This window comes from Papio anubis, chromosome 2 (genome assembly GCF_008728515.1).
Source record: "Papio anubis isolate 15944 chromosome 2, Panubis1.0, whole genome shotgun sequence".
Lineage (NCBI taxonomy): Eukaryota > Metazoa > Chordata > Mammalia > Primates > Cercopithecidae > Papio > Papio anubis.
The window spans coordinates 180,691,856-180,711,144 of NC_044977.1; positions in this window are offsets into that span (position 1 = coordinate 180,691,856).

Here is a 19,289-nt window from a genome sequence, read left to right on the forward strand (position 1 = left end):
TGTGGAGTGAGGAGAAAGAGCTGATTTGAGCCACCATTCTACACCTCCAAGACACCATGGACAGTCTCAACCCATGGGGCATCCTAATGCCTGGTAAGGGACCTTAGAGAATCATACAATTTGGGAACCTGTCACTTACCCCATATAATCCAGAGGACTAGAACCTAAAATATTTGTTAAGTGCTGGTGGCCAAAATCAGTTCTCTCATGAACCCCCTACCATGCTCTGGGTCTTTGTCCATTTCAGACTCATATGTAATTGTGACCTAATTTTTTCTCTCTTGCTACTGAATTTACTGGAGAAAGAATTATTATTGATGCTCAATTAACAAGACACAATTAGCACGGGCTTTAGAACTGGCAAGATTTTAATTTGCATCCTAGCTTTACTACTTAGTAGCTGTGTAAGTTTGACCAAATGATTCAATAATTGTCAGACTCAGCTTTTTTTTTTTTTTTTTTTTTTTAATAAAAAAATTTTTTTTTCTGAGACAGGGTCCAGCTCTGTTGCCTAGGCTGGAGTGCATGGTGTGATCATGGTTAACTGCAGCCTCAACCTCCCAGGTTCAAGCAGTCCTCTCATTTCATCCTCCTGAGTGGCTGGCACTACAGGCACACCACACCACGCCTGGCTAATGACATGATCTTATATATAGAAAATACTAAAGAATCCCAAAATAGAAAATATATATATTAGAATTAATAATTAATACATGAGCTGAGCAAGGATGAAAGATATATATTATAATTTTTGAACGTTTTTGTAGTGACAGGGTCTCACTATGTTGTCTAGGCTGGTCTTGAGCTCCTGGGCTCAAGTGATTTGTCTGCCTCAGGCTCCCAGCAGCCCCAGTTTTTCATATCAACAAAATGAGGATAAGGATTATGGTTTTGGGAATATTGTGAGGTTTACACTAGATGATGAATGTGAAGTGCCTAGTTAGTCTGATGCTTGGTACATGGTAACAACCAACACATGTAAAAATAATGCAATCAGATTTGACTTTTTCGTAGGCACAAGCTATGGCATTCTGTAGTCTATTGCACTCCATCTCTCTGGACTTCTGGTACTGCTTGGACTTCTCTCTTACACCTTGGCCCTTTTGAAATCTATTCTAATTATCGCACAACCCAAAATGATTATTTTGAATCATTTCAGACATAGAAAAAAGTTGCAAAATAAAATAACCATCTGTATACCATCTAGATTCAATAATTAACTAATATTTTGCCATATTTGCTTTAATTTTCTGTATATTTATGCTTTTTTGTCTAAGCATTTGACAGATACAGACACCATGAGCATTCTCCCTAAATATTTCATTCAGCTTGCATTTTCTAAGAATAAAAATATTCTCCTTCACCACTACAATAACATTATGACTCTTAGGAATATTAACACTAATTTCACATAATCACTTAATATCCAACTCAGAATCAACGTTCCTCAGCTGTCCCCAAATGTCTCTTATAGCTGCTTCTTTAATCTTTAAAGCAGCATCTAATTAAGGTGCATACTTTGCATTTGGTTATGTCTCTTTAATCTGGAACAGTTTTCCCACTTTTTTGCCATGATATTAATACTTTTTAGAGTGCAGACTAGTTTTCTTGTAGCATGCCCTAACTTCTGAATTTGTCTAATTAAAACCCATTCCTCTGACTCAAAGCCACATTTCTTACTCAGTGCCCCAGTGGTTTTTTGAGTTGCCACCTTGTTGCTATAATGCATGCTAATACCTTGAAACCTTCTTCTAGCCTGCAAGAAAATCATCAGAGGGTCTTTAGTCTTCGTATTTTCACGTTAATTTGATTGAGGGAAGTTCCAAGGTGGAAAGTCAGGCTTGGAGAGGATGCTGAGGAGAGCTCTGTGCTCTTTCCACCAAGAGGACTGAAACCTGGGACAGAGCCCCCTTGCCTAGCATAAGGGAAATACTGCCCTGGAGAAGGCCCAGATGGCCAAAGTGACTTCTGGAAGGCCCTTATAGGTTAAAGAGTCCGCTGAGAGGTGGCTCCTCAGCAAATGGCTCCTGCAGCACTCACCCAACAGCAGAGGATCTCTCCTTGCGGTGCCTTGACTGAGGGCTGCAGAATTTTCATAGGTCAAGAGAGGCTAGTTTGCCAGGGATTCTAATTGAATCCCTTGCGGGACTTTCATGGTTTCCAGACCACAATAAAGCCATGATCCTTGCAGAAGAAGCTAAGGAAATTTGTCTGGCTAGACACATTAAGTTTTGTTTCTGCCTCTTCCCTGTAGACCAGCAATGTGTAATGGAACTTTCTGCAGTGATTGCAATCTTCCTTTCCTTTTGCTGTGCTGTCCAATATGGATCTAGTAGCCACATGGGACTATGAACACTTGAAATGGGCTAGTGTGACTGGGGATTAATTAATTTTACATTAAATGTAAAATATTTACATTTAATTTAATTTTAAATAATTTTCATTTAAATATAAATAGCTATGTGTGGCTAGTGGCTACTGTATTGAACAGCATTGCTGTAGATGGTGCTGCCACTGAAACCTAATTTCTAGATTTGGAGACAAGGGGCTACTTTGACTAGTTCCATTTTCTTTCTCCTCCCCCTCCTCATTGGTACTATAGGGAAACATACATTATTTTCAACTCCCCAGGTTCTATTTTCTCCTTTCCTAGAGCAGCCACAGGATGTCTAGGAGTTAGCAGAGGGGCCAGACACGCTGTAGTTTGTGCTGTAAAAGGAAGCCTGCCGCCGTGAGTGAGTGGTGCAGTGGGAGCTCTTGCTTTGTGGTCTCAGCCTTTCACCTTTCCATCTGATGACTTGCTCCGAATCTTCACTTCCTGGGCAGGTGAGCTGAGTCCTAGAAAGTACAGCTCACAGCAACTCTGATTCAGAGTTGACAGAGATTGAATTTTCAGGATTAAATTTCTCTGAGAGAAGGTTAGCAACACTCTGGCTTTGTCTTAATAAGCTGTAGTTTGTGATGCGATTGCTGGATAAGACATGAAGCATATCAGAACAGAACGGCAATGAAAATGACCACAAAATGAGACGGACAGTAACAACTACGTTTTATTATGTGTGAAGTGCTTGGCACTTGTGTATTTTACATATATCTAATCTTTATAATAACTAATATAATATGTATTATGACTTCTTATAGATGAGGAAACATGATGTTCAGAAAGGTATATGACTTGGTCAAGAACCCACAACCAGGCAATGAGAGGGATATGAGGCAAAATCCAATCTACCTGATTCCACAGGCAGATTCCACAAGCACTTTCTAGGGCTTCTGATTGTGACAGTGATTTTCTACCTTGAATCTGGTCTACCTCCATCTCTGTCTCCGTCTCTCTCACACACACATGCTCGCTCACTTTCTCTCTCTCTCTCTCTCTCACAAACACACACAACACACACACATACATTTGTGAATTTCTCAAGCATCAAATATTTACTCCTTCAATTTCTAAACTCTTAAATGGAAAATAATTTATCCTGACAGAGTTGTCAAATACATGTATTGACTTACCTTGTCCTACTAAAAAATTAATCCTTTCTTGGTGCACATAAATTGTTTTAGAACTGCAGTGTGATATATGCAAGTTTTAGTGAGACAAGTAGAACAGTTTGCCATACATGAACCAACTGCAGATCACTACGGTTTTTTTTTTATAGTGTGCTAAACCATACATAACATTAAATTTACCATTTTAACAATTTTTAAGTATACAGTTTAGTGGCATTAAGTACATACACATTGTTGTATAACCACCTCTATTACCTATCTTCATAACTTTATCTAGCATTCCAACTGAAATTCTGCACTTATTAAATAATAACTTCCCACTCTCCTTTCCCCCAGCTCCTGGTAAGTATGATTCTACTTTCTGTCTTTGTGAATCTGACTTCCACATATGTGGGCTTGGAGCTTCCTAGTCTGCCATTTTGCTGATATTACTTCTCAAGTCACCAAGTTTTTAAGGCCAATGCACTTCTTGTCCACAAGTGGTAGAGGTGAAAGATGAATTTAGGGTGTGTGTGTGTGTGTGTGTGTGTGTGTGTGTGTGTGTGTGTACTGCAGGGGGCAGGTGTAGGATCTATAAGGCAGACAGAATAAAACTGGAATTCCTTCATGGATTTAGTTCCTGTTTTTCAAAGAACAAAGTAAGAGAATAGTTGCCAACTACATATTCAAAATTACACTTTTCTTTCCCTCCTCCTTCCCTCCCTCCTTCCCCCCTCCCTCCTTCCCCAAAGGGTAAGTTATCGTAGTCTCAAAGAGTAGAAACCCAGATAATTCAGGAGGCAGATTTTTTTTTATTAATGGAGAAAATCAAGACTTGATAATCATATGCATGAAATTTCCGATTTACTTCAATGCGAATGGGGAATTGAATTTTGAAGACACCTGGGCATATTCAAATATCAACCAGTAGAACCAGCTGGGTTCTACTTTAACTCAGACTCATTAATTCATTTGAATATTCTCTGACTTCTGTGTCCTCCCCTTCTCCCAAGAAATATAGAAGATTAAAAACAGTCTCATCCCTAAGATAAGAAGCTGAATTCATAAATTTTTGATTTGGTATATTATTTAATACTTTAGGATCTGATGCACTTTCAGTGAAAACAAGGCTTTTGTAATTTAGAGATATATGAAATTCTCATCACACAAGAAATGTTGATCCCTTTGAGTTATGCAGGGAGGAATAAATATCTAACTTATTTTAACCTCATAATTGTCATTCCTTTTCATCTTCCAAAATGCTAGTCATTTCTTATTGTTCTTTTTTCTCCCCTACCCCTATTGGCTCTTTTAAAAAGTGATCCTTTTGAGTTCAGCAGGGATAAAAGAGGCTTAAAGATAAGAAATAACTGAAGTCCCTGAACTTCATGGGGATTACAAGTAGAATTAACATGGCTATATAAAATGAAGCCACAGCTCAGGGGTTGGGAATGACAAGGTTATTTATTCTCCTAAATCCTGGGCACTGGTTAAGTTGTTATTAATCACAGTGAATTCATGACTGAGCCCAGGAAACTTCATTTGTAGCTGGCAAACTGTTGGGTTTTTGAGTCTCTATCAAAATATTCTTTCTAAGAGCAATGTCTAAATATGGAAAAAAAATCTAGCTTTTCAAAACTGTCTAAAATGAAGTTACAAAGGTATCGATCTTCCCCCACCTCCATCACCACACCCCAGAGATAAGTACCTTTTAAACATTTTCTTCATTTTCTTTTTTCATTCTTTTGGCACTTCCCATTAGAATTTTAAATGTTTTTATTTCTGCTTCTTTTTCTTAAGCTATCAACTTTAGACAGCAACAATCTACCTTATGCAATAAAAGATGAACAGAGCCAGGCACAGTGGTGCGTGCCTGCGGTCTCAGTTACTCAGGAGGCTGTGGCAAGAAATTGCTTGAGCCCAAGAGTTCAAGTCCAGCCTCGGCAACATAGCAGTAAACTATTTCTAAAATGAAGAAAAGGAAGAGATTTTAGGATTTTTTTATTATTTTACTCTGTATAACTTTATACTTCAATGTTGTCAATTATATTACTTTAGTTCTAGTAATTCCCTTTTTAACTGTAAAAGATATATATTCATATTTGTATTTCTTGATTTACCAATGTTAGAGACTGTTAGAAGGTAGAATAAATACAGTTTTCATTGTTTCTATTTCTTCTCATTTCTTCACCTATTAATTTTTGTTATTTTGCTTTTTGTTTTTTATTCTTTTTTCAAATCAGAATATCCACAAATACTTGTTTTTATTTATTAATAACATATATGTTGTCAAGGCTTATAACATTTATATTGTTCTCATTATACTTGTAATTTTTTGTGTGTTTGGTCTGTAGGCTGATTTTCAAATTGAAATTCTCCAAAATAGTATTTACAGTAGAATCATGATTGTGATTATTACTCATTTTGAACCAAGTTAGCAACTAACTGTTCCCACAAAGGCGGATTTTTAATTCTGTGTCATTAAATCCTGCTACCTTCACTCCCAAAATAAATACTCTAGTGTGGAGACCCAGGAGATTCTGTTTTGGAGCTTTTTTTTTTTTTTTTTTTTTTGAGTTTTCTAGGTAGAATCCAATGCTGATGCTGCTGTTCTTGTAGTTCACATTACCTTCTTTTTACATTTCCCCCCCAGAGTACTCTCTTTGATGGGTTATTTTTAAAATATGATCATCTGATTTTAATGCTTTATGAGAGCTTGCGTGCCTGAAAAGTATTTTGTCCAATATTTGTTTAACGGTTTGGCTGGGTATATATTTCAAGATTGAAAAAACAAATTTGAAAAAAAATTGCTACATTATCTTTCAGTGTCCATTGTTTATGATAAGAAATTTGATGTTAATCTGTGTCTCTCCAACTGTTGAAGCTTTTATAATTTTCTCTTTGTTTTAGAACTTTTGAAATTGCTGGAACATTAAATGTTCGCATTAAATGTGAACATTTTTCCTCATTGATTTTGCTAGTCAATCTGAAAATACCTTATTTTTTAAATACAAGAAAACTTTCTTCGAGCTTAGTCTTGGTATTTAATGCTATCTATTCTCAATCCAAGTACTGATTTTTTTTTTTTTTTTGCAATAGAATGTTCATTTTTTTGAAAGTTTTTTTTTCTGTTTGCTTCATTTCTCCAGAGGCCCATTTTTGGTTTTGGAAGAAAAAATTTTTTGTTCTTTCTGAAAATTACTTACTAGAATAATTTATATTCTAACAATATTATGTTCATAATATTTTATTCTGAATATGCTTATTATTTTATTATGAATATGCTTATTAGAATAATTTAAGTGTTCTTTTCCTTGATCAACTCTAATTTATCTGGGATCAGATAATTCTTTTTTTCCATTTTAGGCTTCTTTTTTCATTCTGTAAATTTTCTTCAAATGTCTCAGGTCCTTTGGTTCAGTTTAATGACTAACTGTAACAGACAATTTTTGTGTCCTATGCCGTGTTCTGTGGTCTCCTTTTGGTTTTAGCTGCCACTCTGGTGGACATGACCCTTGCACTGCCAATGACCTACCTAAATTGCTTGCTCATTCTCTCCACAGTTTTGCCTTCTGGGTTTGGAAACATGCTAAGTCTTACCCGGCTCATGTCCAGAGAGCATGGACATATTCGTTGGATGACGCCTCCATGGGCAACCCTACCCATGGTGGGACTGGCAGGGGGTCAGTGGATAAATGCCTCAGCTTTCTGTTTTTCAGGAAAACAATTCCGGGGTGTGTTCTATGAGATTCCTAACGGTTCCCAGCATTGTAGTCCTAGTGGCCTACAATGGCAATCCTCAAATAACACATTATTGAATTTTCTTGTTCCTCTCTTTTCCCACTGTTCCTGTTTTTCATACCTGCTTCCTGGGATCACCTCCCATATAAACCATGTTTTGTCTTAAGTTTGATTATGTGGGCATCTTCGTCAGGGTAATTAGGATATGTAGGAGGCCTGGAACAAGGAGTTTCTCTGGAACTCTGCAAATTTCCCTCTCCAACAACCCTTTTCCTTGGATAGGAGAACTGACTGAGTTCTGTGTGTACCATGGGGTGTTTTAACAAACAACTTCCCTGTAGAATGCCTAGATGTTTTAAGGTGTGGTTTTCTCTCTTCTATTTGCCGTGTCAATATCTTTTATCTATTTTCTGTCTGCTAGAATTTCTTCTCATTTTCTAGTCCATGAATGGCACCTTTTTTTATTCACTAATATCTAGATAGAGAAAAGGCAGTGTGGGGTACCATGATAACCCAAATAAAGAGCTCTTTACTCTGGAGGTGGGGCACTGTGGTGTTTTCACTCCAAGAAGGAGTTCCTCATTTCTTTCTTTCTCCTGGATGCCTGAGATCTAAGTCCAGAGCTGTCTTTCTTTTTCTCTGCATCTCTCACAGTTTCCATCCAGGAGCCATGCAGATTGCCTGCTTTTTTTAGAGAAAAGTTCATCCTGGCATTATAAACTTCTGTTCTTTGCACGTGCTCTTCAAACAAGGAATGGAGCAGGATGAGAAGACTACTGCCCTTCTGTCTGAACAGCTAATTTATGACCATGATGATTAACTCAGATATATTTCCACTTTGGCATAAGTTGACTGTGCTTGAATTTTCCCTGAGGATCCATTCTGAAAGATGTCTTTTATTTGTGTTGTTTTAAGGTGTGGTTTTCTCTCTTCCATTTGCCCTATCAATATCTTTTATCTATTTTCTATCTACTAGAATTTCCTCTCATTTTCTAGTCCATGAATGGCACCTTTTTTTATTCATTTAGCTAGACCATGTATTAGGTAAACATACATATGTTGAGTCTATCATCTTGAACAATTTCTCTAATTTTAGATGATGAAATTATAACTGACTTAAATGACTTGTTTGGTCACATAGACATGGAACCTCAGAATCTAGTAAAACTTCTTCAGATTCGAAATCTTGTGTCTTTCTATTTCATAATTTTGCTTAGAGCTCTGAGTATAGATGAGGCAAACTTCACGTGGAAAAGAAGCCATATTTTATAGATTCCAAAAACTATATGGAATCAAAGAGAACTAACTCATAGAAGCAAAATTTTGGAGATAAAACAAGGTATCTAAGAGCAGTAGTGATCTCAGAGTAATGGGTGGATGACCCCCTATTGTTGCTCCTTCTTTTAAATAAAATCTTACTTGCAGGAGACATACTGAATGCATGTGGCCTTGGTGGCAGCTGGAATTCAAAAATCCTGGGTTGTGTTAGTTGACTAAGACAACATTGTAGTAATGGTAGAGAATTCTGAAATTAGAAGAGCTTCAATCTCTTCTAATCTAGTTGACTCTGGAGATTCAGGCAAATCATTCTGTTTCTGAGCCGTATTTAATTTCCTTATCTGTAATGTAAGGAGAAAATCAATAACTTTAATATTATCTGATTCAAAATGTAAGCAAACAGAGGAAGGTGATTGGCAACTTAGTTAATTGGCAGGGTTATTGGTAAAGAGTAGACACTGGGCATGATCCTTATAGGTTATGCCATTTGGATAACCATCTTGCATCTTGGTCTAGTAGGCCAGCTACAGTAATTGCTGTGGGTTATGCTGAGTCTAGGACTGGATTCCAATTAAGCTATGATTTTCACCAGTGCTAACTTGGGAAGGGCCATACAGAGCAGTCCTCAGCTAGCTAGTTTGAATTATTCCTGGACGGATGCCTCCCACTGAAGAGCACCTGGCATTTTTACCAAGAAGAGATCTAGCCATTCCAGCAACCTCTGATTCACTCCCCTTTCATCATCTATATTTCTTTCATCATCTATATTTCTCCATGTTATTCCTTCCAAAGAGAAGCTATTGCTATAGCACACCTAACTAGAACAACTTTACCTCAAGGACACAGCTTTTATTATCTGCTGCGGACCCTGATCTAATACTGTCAGGATAGAGCCTGGTGTTCTGGGGAAAACTTCAAGTTATTAAAGCTAGTCCTAATGGCTGGCTTAGATATGGCCTCTGTCTTGATTTCCCTGCATAGAACTTCTATCTTTTATTAATTTGGTGACTCCCCAGAATTTCTATTCTGAGGAGCCTAGTACCAGTTGTACATTTTAAAGGGAGAGCTATAGGTCTTTATTTAAACCTGTATGTGCATACATTACCTTGTTTTATTAAACTACATTTTCTTGCTCTTGTCGGTTTTATCCTTAGGGGTTTGGACATGCCCCGTCTCTGTACTTGATTCTGCTGAGAATACAGAGGTTGACAGAAACATGATGGCACAATACTCTGTGTGCACCGACCTAGGGCCTGGCATGCTTCATGTAGATACCTCCTATCCCCTTTGCACCTGCATTTGTCTCAACCACAGGCCACAGGAGCTAACATTCCCAGCCTTTGACCCACTAATTTTTGGCTTTTGCCAATCCCCGTTGACTCCCATGTCGGCCCTGTGTTCACAAGAAGGATCCTCATGTCTGCAGACTACATTAAGAGGGAGGATATGCCTCTGTGAATCCAATTGATGGATATCTCCTGTGTGCCAGAGAAAGGCAGGGCCATGGCTCTCTCAAAGCCATGCTCATAAAAAGCCTCCTCTGCATCTACTTCCAGTCCCATTTGATTCTCGAGCAAGGAGTTCCATCCAAGAAGGAAGCTGTCAGCTGTCACTCTTTTTTATGAATCCTTAAGAGAAGGACAGTGGGAGAGTTGAAAGGTTGGCAATCACAATGACAATAGGCTATTACAAGCAAGTTAAGAGCCTTCTTCTTTTGCTCCTTACCTGCAACTGCTGTTCAAATAATCAAAAAAGGGTCCTCACTGAAACTGATTTAATTCTCAAGAGGAATGAAAGACATTTAAAGGGCAAGTCAACTTCATATATGACATTAAAAGGTTTTAAAATACTGTTTTGCTTCTAAAGTGTGTTTGTAAATGTCAGAGGTAACATATTGATTACAGTCCTGGCAGTTCTTGCTCAGGGCTTCTTAGCTATCTTTGGCTTAACTAACGCTATTGACTTATGCTCATGGTATGAAATATCTCAGCCATCTTACTTTGTTTGCTTAAACTTTTCCAACCCACTAGACTTTATCTACATGTGAATAAAGGATAACATCAAATTAGTGGTATTTATAATTCTCATGCTTTTTAACGTCTTGTGAATTATATAAAGTTATGAAAATGACTATAGGAATTGGCCTACAAATTCTTGAGATGTTTTATAAGTTCCTACAAAATATTGAAAATTGGTTGCTTTGAGGATATAATTCTGAATATTGAAATAAATTAAAAAGCCAACTTGGAAGGGGACACATAATCCCCTTTAAGTCAAGATCGGGGTATAACCTCTCCCATATATTCTGGGTCCACTCCTCTGTATTGAAAAGAACTCTGATACTTTATTTGCTGATACTATTAATGGGAGCCAAAAACATTGTGGATAAAGGTGATATTGTCATGGTGAATCTCTCTGAACTCCTGTTCCCAATTTGTAAACAGAGAGCACGATTGTTCTGACTACAGGATTATACTAAGTCTCTAAGGAAATGAGGATAGTGCACATATGTACTCTGATTTACAGTTTACAAAGGCCGTTCAATAATTGGTGAAGCTGAAACCAATGACTTTCCTTCTGATTTTCAGCACCATTCAGAATCTAGACATAGAATATGTTTATGGCATTTAACCTAGTCAGACAGTAGATATGGCTCTAAGTCATGGCCTACACCTGTGAGCCTACTTATATCAGCATTTGCCAAATGTACTTGTAGCTGTGGTCCTGACCTCACAGAACTTGGCCAAACAGCAAAGACTGCCTAATTCAAGAACTACTGGTAAGTAATAGATCTATTTTGTTTACTGTTCTAAGAATTTTATACAGTGTTAGGTGGGATGGGATAAACACTTCTTATTTTTATTATGAAAGTGATAACATTTCCATGATAAACTATAACAATAATGAAATGTGTAATGTAAAAAATAAAATCCTATCCCTGATCACCCTCTCATTCTCTATTGGTAATCACTGTTAACAGTGATTTTTTTTTTTTAATATATATTCCTCCAGAACCTGTATATTTTACTAGGAATAAACACCCATTCATATGCTTCTGCTTCTTTCTCCTCCCTTCATCCCTTCCTCCCTTCCTTGCTCTCTTCCTTCCTATTTTTTTTCCATCTATATCATATAGGACATTTTCTTCTATCTCTACATGTATTGGCCATTCTTGCATTGCTATAAAGAAATACCTGAGACTGGATAATTTATAATGAAAGAAGTTTACTTGACTACGGTTCTGCAGGCTGTACAGGAAGTATAATGCCAGCATCTGTTTCTGGTGAGGCCTCAGGAAGCTTTTACTCAATGGTGGAAGGTGAAGGAGGAATAGGCCTCTCACAGGGCAAGAGGAGCAAGAGGGAGGAGGTTGGGGGAGGTGCCACACACTTCTAAACATCCACATTTTGTGAGAACTCACTATCTCAAAAACAGCACCAAGCCATGAGGAATCCTTTCCCATGGCCCAAACACCTCCCATCAGGCCCCACCTCTAAGACTGGGGATTATATTTCAACATGAGATTTGAGCAGGGGCAAATATCCGAACTATGTGAGTACATATAGATGTACTTTCTATTTAATGACGTTACATGGATGTGACATAATTCTTCAATCACATCTCTGTCAAGGTGCATTTAGGTTTTTTTAAAGTTGTTTTTTGTTTGTTACTGAAAACAGTTCTGTAAATATCCTTAAACACAAAATTTATGTGATTTTGCAATTTGGGTAAAAGCCGTACTTCCTTTTGCCCTGATTTTTTATTAAGACATTTCCAAACCTACAGTAAAGTTGAAAAAAAAAAAAAAATCAGGAATGCTCAGATTTCCGTTTTTCTAGAGTCACTAATGGTGACTCATCCTTGACCACTTTTATTTGTGCTTTATCCTTCTCTTTCTCTGCATATATATTGACAATTTTATATATTGCAGAATCATTTGAATGTAAATTGAAGATACCATGACATATCTTTCCTAAATAATTCAGCATGTATCACCTAGGAACTAGGTCACTTTCCTACATAGCTATAATACCATTGGCACATGCAGGAAATATAAAATTCACCCAATAATGTTATCTAGTATATTCAAATTTTCTCATATTTTTCCAAAAATAGTTTTATAGATGTTATAACTGTTGTGAATATCAGATCCAGGCAAATACCATTCACTGCATTTGGTTGTTAAGTCTTTAATTCTAGTCTCCTTCAATCTAGTACAATCTTGGCATTTCATGTTGTTGCTCTTGTGACATTGACTTGTTTGAAATATTTGGGTCAACTATTTTACAGAGTGCCCCACATCTGGACTTGTCTTTTTGTCCCCTCATGATTAGATTCAGGTTAAAGATTTTTTTCCAAAAACTATTGAATAATGTTGTGTACTTCCCATTGCATCCCATCAGAAAGCAGTGAGATTTCCGTTTGTTGGATAATGGGTGACGCTCAGATAATCACTTAGTTAAGGTTGTCTCTCTCCAGATCTCTCCATAGGAATTTTTAATTATGCATTATATTAACATGTTTATTATTGATAAGTAATGCATGATTACTTTGAAATTGTATGACTATTCTATTCCCTAACAACATTTACCCAGTCGTTTGCTTTTCTATTAACAATCACATTCTAATAATAAAATGGTGATTTTGTAATTCTACCATTTCTTCATTGGGTACCGCTCATAGATTCCCCTCCCCTATCCCAGTGTACTATAATCTATCACTGTGCTCAAACTGTACTAAATTTGCTGGTGGAGCCACTGTCTTTTGTCTGTCTCCTATGCTCTGATACTTTTTTCTTGCTTTCTAGAGAAGATGTTCCAGGATTACTTCATGCTGTCCAGGTCCTAGACATAGAATCATTTGCCTCTTCAAAAGTCTGGATCCCTTTAAGATATGAATTGTATTTGGAAGCCAAAGTATGGATGCTAGGTGTGCTCATGGCCATTGGAGTGTGTTTCTAGATCCAGGAATGAGCAAACAATGGCCTGTAAACTATATCCTGTGTGTGGCCTGTTTTTGTACAGCCTAAGAGCTAACAATTATTTTAAAAATTGTAAATGGGAAAAAATCAACAACAACAAACAAATCAACAAATAACCCCACAAAGAAACAGTTTCTTAAACACCAGAATGACCAAGAAGTCTATGCAACAGAGACCATATACTGCCCAGAAAGTCTAAAGTATTTACTGTGTGTCCCTTTATAGAAAAACTTTATCAATCTTGGTTCTATTTTCAGTATACAGAGCTAGGAAAATTATTTCATAAATAATATTGAGTTTATAAAGAACTTAAAAGAGAACTATCATTTGATCCAGCAATACCATTACAGTGTATACATCCAAAAGAAAATAAATCATTTTACCAAAAAGACACCTGTGCTTGTATATTCATCATAGCACTACTCACAATAGCAAAGACATAGAATCAATGTAGGTGTCCATCAACAGTGGATTGGATAAAGAAAATGTGGTATATATACATAATGGAATACTACACAGCCATAAGAAGGAACAAAATTATGTCCTTTGAAGCAACATGGATGCAGCTGGAGGCCATTATTCTAAACAAATTAAGGCAGGAACAGAAAACCAAATACTGCCTGTTCTCAGTTATAAGTGGAAGCTAAACACTGGGTCCACATGGACATAAAAAATGGGAACAGTAAACGCTGGTGACTCCAAAAACAGGGAGGAAGGGAGGAGAGCAAGGGTTGAAAAACTATCTGTTTGGTACTATGCTCATTATCTGGGTGATGGACAGGATCATTTGTATCCCAAACCTCAGCATTCATGAAATATACTCAGGTAACAAACCCGTACACATACCCCCTAAATCTAAAATAAAAGTTGAAATTATATTTTAAAAAACCCTGTTACACGTAAGTTTGCATAAATTGCGCCCACTTTAAAAAATATTGAGTTTATAATACCTCAACTTCAATTCTAACATCACAACTTTTTCCTATCCTTCTTGCATTGTGTATTAGTAATTTCCTCCTCCCAATTATCAGAATTTCAACAACAGCAATATATTTTCTCTTTCCTATAATGTGTTCCAGTTTCAGAAATACAACATCAATACCAATTATTAGCAGAATTTCAACAACAGCAATATATTTTCTCTTTCCTGTAATGCATTCCAAACAGTTTCAGAAATACAACATCAATACTATCACTAACAACAAATCTAATTCAAGTTCAAGATTTATTTACTTATTTGTTGTTGTTCTTATATGCCACTAAGACTGTACAGTCAGGTTACTGTGTTTAAAAGTAAGTCAATTAATTATTCTTCTCTGTGCTTATTTCTATCAATGTAGTATGCATTAGGTTAATTAGTTTCTTTTTGTATTCAACTTTTGGGTATTTCTTTTTCTTTCTTTTTTCTTTTTTTTTCTGAGACGAAGTCTCTCTCTCTTGCCCAGGCTGGAGTGCAGTGGCGCAATCTTGGCTCACTGCAAGCTCCACCTCCCGGGTTTGTGGCATTCTTCTGCCTCAGCCTCCCGAGTAGCTGGGACTACAGGTGTGAGCCACCACGCCCGGCTAATTTTTTGTATTTTTAGTAGAGACGGGGTTTCACCGTGTTAGCCAGGATGCTCTCGATCTCCTGACCTTGTGATCTGCCCACCTCAGCCTCCCAAAGTGCTGGGATTACAGGTGTGAGCAACTGCACCCAGTCATGTATTCCTTTTTCATACTTTTAAATTAATTTATATTTGAATGTTATAAAATATCTACATGATTCAAACATTGAAATAATGTATCAAGCTAAACTTAAACTAATCTTATCCATCCCTAGAACTATTCTTTCTACCCTATTATCCACCCCTACATATAACTGTTTTAATTAGATTTAGCCTTTTGTGTTTACTTTTATAAAAATGATAAATGAGAATATATATATACACACACACATATACATATATACAAACACATTGACAATATATTTCTATATTTTAAATTAATGTACAAATTAATATATAATATATAAATAATCAGCTAGGTATTTTGAATATACATTTATTTTTCTTATGTCATCTTTCTTACACAAGATGTAACATATTATATGTACCCCTTTATACCTTAAACTTTTCACTTAAAAATATGGATAGAAATTTATAAAAAAATCTTTTTCATTTTTCATGGCTGCAAAGTACTCCACTGTTTGGATGTATCATGATTTATCCCACCTTTCTGTTAAAGACAGGGTTGGATTTTTGTTTGATTCTAATATTTCACTGTTACTGTGAATAATCTTGCATATATCATTTTTTATGGTGGAGGTGAGACTTCAAGGTAAAATTTTAAGGGTTGAGAAAACTGTCTCAAAGGGTAAATGCATGTGTAATTTTAGCAGACATTCCCAGTCGTTCCTCCATGGGGGCTGTTCCATTTTTTACTATCACCAGCCATGTATGAATATGCCTGTTTCTCCACAGTCTCACCACTCGAGTGAATTGTGCTTGTTAATCACCTGACTTTTTGCCAATTTAATAGGTGAGAAGTGATTTCCTAACTTAGTTTTGGTTTGTATTCCTTTTTATTATAAGTTGAACAACTTTTTGTATGTTAAAGGACAGTTTGTATTAATACTTCTGTTTTATATCATGACTACTTCTGTTTTTACTTACCTTCCCACCAGATTTTAGGTAAATGACCTTATTCTTAATTAATTACATCTGTATGAGAAGCCATAATTTGAATCTGGCTTCATGCACTAAAATAAATGTATGCTGTAATTACTCTTGGTCACTGTGGCTCAGATGAAAAACAGTTTCTCTATAACAAACAAATGCTTACTTCAGCGATAGTTTTGGCCCTGAGCTGATGTGCTAGGATTCATATAAATCAAGAATAATGCAGTTGACAGTGATTGCAGACTGGGTGAATCGTTGTCAAGATTTTATGAAAATCCAAAATGAGAAAATGAGAATGATCTCATGACACAAGGAAAGTGGGAGAGTAGATATTAGCTGTAGGATCAAAAACTCAACTCAGATCCTTGTAGAACAGGTTCAAAACTGCCAGGTCCCATGAGGTTTGGCAGCTGCCCATTCCTGTGAGAAAAGCCTAACAACCAGAGACAAATGGCTGTTACTGATTCTAGAGAGGCCTTCATTTTACTTCACAGTGCCTGGAAAAAATACATTTATCAGACAAAGGACTCAAATCCAGGCAATAATAATGCCTATAAATCATAACAAAAAAGAAAAATACATTAGAAAAGTGGGAAAAAGTCTGAAACAGAAACTTCACAAATAAAAGAGTATCGGTGTTTAATACATAAACATAAGCATGTTCAATCTCTTTAGTAATGCCAAACAAAAATTGTGTCTAATGGAGTCAAACAGGCAAGGAAGACTTTATTCAAGACCATTGCAGCGGGGGAGAGAGATGAAATTCAACTCCTCTGAAACTAAAGGCAGGACAGTTTTCAAGCACTGGGGTGAGCTAGTGGAAAAGTGCTGGAAGACTTTAGTGGGGAGCGTGGTCCATGTGATTAGGCCATCTGTGTTTGCTAATTGGCACTTAGGGGAGTTAAGATTCTACCCTCCCACAGAAGCTGTAGAAGCTAAAGGCTCCATCTTTCTTGATGATTGCATTTCAAACGGATGGCTCCCAGGTCCTTGAGAAAATCACTTCCGGGTTTTAAAACTGGCCAAAGACAGGAAGAAGATATAAATCTTAAAGAAGGAGAAATGTTCTGGGGCCTAAAGGAAAAGTGGTTCTGGGGCCTAAAACCAGGAAGAAACCAGTCTAAAGTTTAATCAAGTTGAGGGGAATGTTAGTTCATCTTGATCATTTTCAAATTATTCAGTAATCTTTAGCTTCTTATGGTTATTTTACTCTAATGCTACTGATGAAGTTCTGAAGTTGGTGGTAGAAATCTAAATGAAATAATACATGTCAAAGTGCCCAACACAGTGTATTGTCTACATAGCATGTGTGTTAAATAAGTGAACAAATGATTGGATAAGAATTGGGTTCCTGGTGAATTTGTACACACAACTTAATAGCAGGATGTGAGCTTGGATGAGTAAAGTATCATAAATGAGTGTGTTGGTTAATCTGCCAAGTGTTACCAAATGTGAAATTATATCCTCCATATAAAGTGTAATTGGAGTGTAAAACTGAAGGAAGGTAATGATTTAGTTGTAACTGCCACTTCAGATCTCAAGAATGCAGCTTCACTCACATTATAAATACTAATTGGAGTAATGGAAAGCACACACACACACAAGACATATTTAAGAACTGACATCGTATCTATCGAAGGAAAACAAAAGATACTCCCTCCCTCTTTCAACAATTATTCTACCACTGCCAAGGTGTAGTTAGGGTCATGGCCAAGATTGTTAAAATATAATATTACTTTCAAACTGACATTAATCTGGAAAAGAGGTGGTTTTATCCCCCTATTAAGAAAATCATCGCTCAAAATATTTTTCTTACTACAGATCATGTAACAAGGTTAAACATGTATATTTGAACTTATAACTGTCCGACTCCAGGCTAATATTCCTCCTTTGTAGATAGAAAAAAATCTTCAGTTCTGTTTTGCTGGGGGCATTTGCTAGGAAAATTAGGAAGTACTCAATGTCCCCTGTAATGTTATAGCTTAAAATAAAGTCGGAAAATTCAATAACCGCCAACTCCAGCAAGTTATTTGCCTCTAATTTTAGATTGCTTACAATAAAACAACAACAGTAACAAAAGTGACTGCTGTCATCACCTTCACTGTTGGAGTGATAGTTCTACATTTGTAAAACAAGGAAATGGGATGATTATTCAAGGACTGTGCTTTTTTTATGCACAAATGGCCTGCCTGCCTGTCTGTGATAAAAATGAGCTGACAGCCTTTGGCTGTTTTCATGTAACATTTGGGTCCAGAATGTCCGTAGTTACCAACAGGCCTCCCTACTTTTAGTTCACATGCATTTTTTTTCTCCAGTGTAGGAGTAGGAATTCCTTAAGACTCAGCAACTTCCACCAATCATTGGCAGCTCTCATACTTCTCTAGCTTCATTTTTGTGCTATCACATATATACAGAAAAGAGCACAATTCATAAGGGTAAATTTTCACAAATTGTAAACACATTTAGTGATTTTTTTAAAAGCTAGATCAAGAATAGAATATTAGAAGAACGTAACGGCCTCTCTTAGGCCCATTTTGGTCACGACCCTTCATCCTTATTAAAGTGTGTTTATTATACCATACATTAGTTTTGACTATTAACTTCAATAAATGGAATCATAGCATATACTCTCTTGTGTCTTGCTTTATTTCATTCAATATTATGTTTAGGTAATTCACTTATTTATATTAGTGTATTATGTTTTCTTACAGAAATCCACCACAATTGATCTACCATTCAACTATTGATAAATATATAAGTTGTTTCAAGTTTTTGGCTATTATGAACAAAACCTGTTATAACCATATATATAAAAAAACCATATATATATATAACCATATATATATAAAACCATATATATATAACCATATATATATAAAACCATATATATATATAACCATATATATATAAAACCATATATATAACATATATATATATATAAAACTGTGTATAACTATATATGTATAACCATATATATGGCCAGGTGCGGTGGCTCATGCCTGTAATCCCAGCACTTTGGGAGGCTGAGGCAGGAGGATCAGAAGATCGAGACTATTCTAGCCAACATGGTGAAACCCTGTCTCTACTAAAATTACAAAAATTAGCTGGGCCTGGTGGTGCATGCCTGTAACTGCAGCTACTCA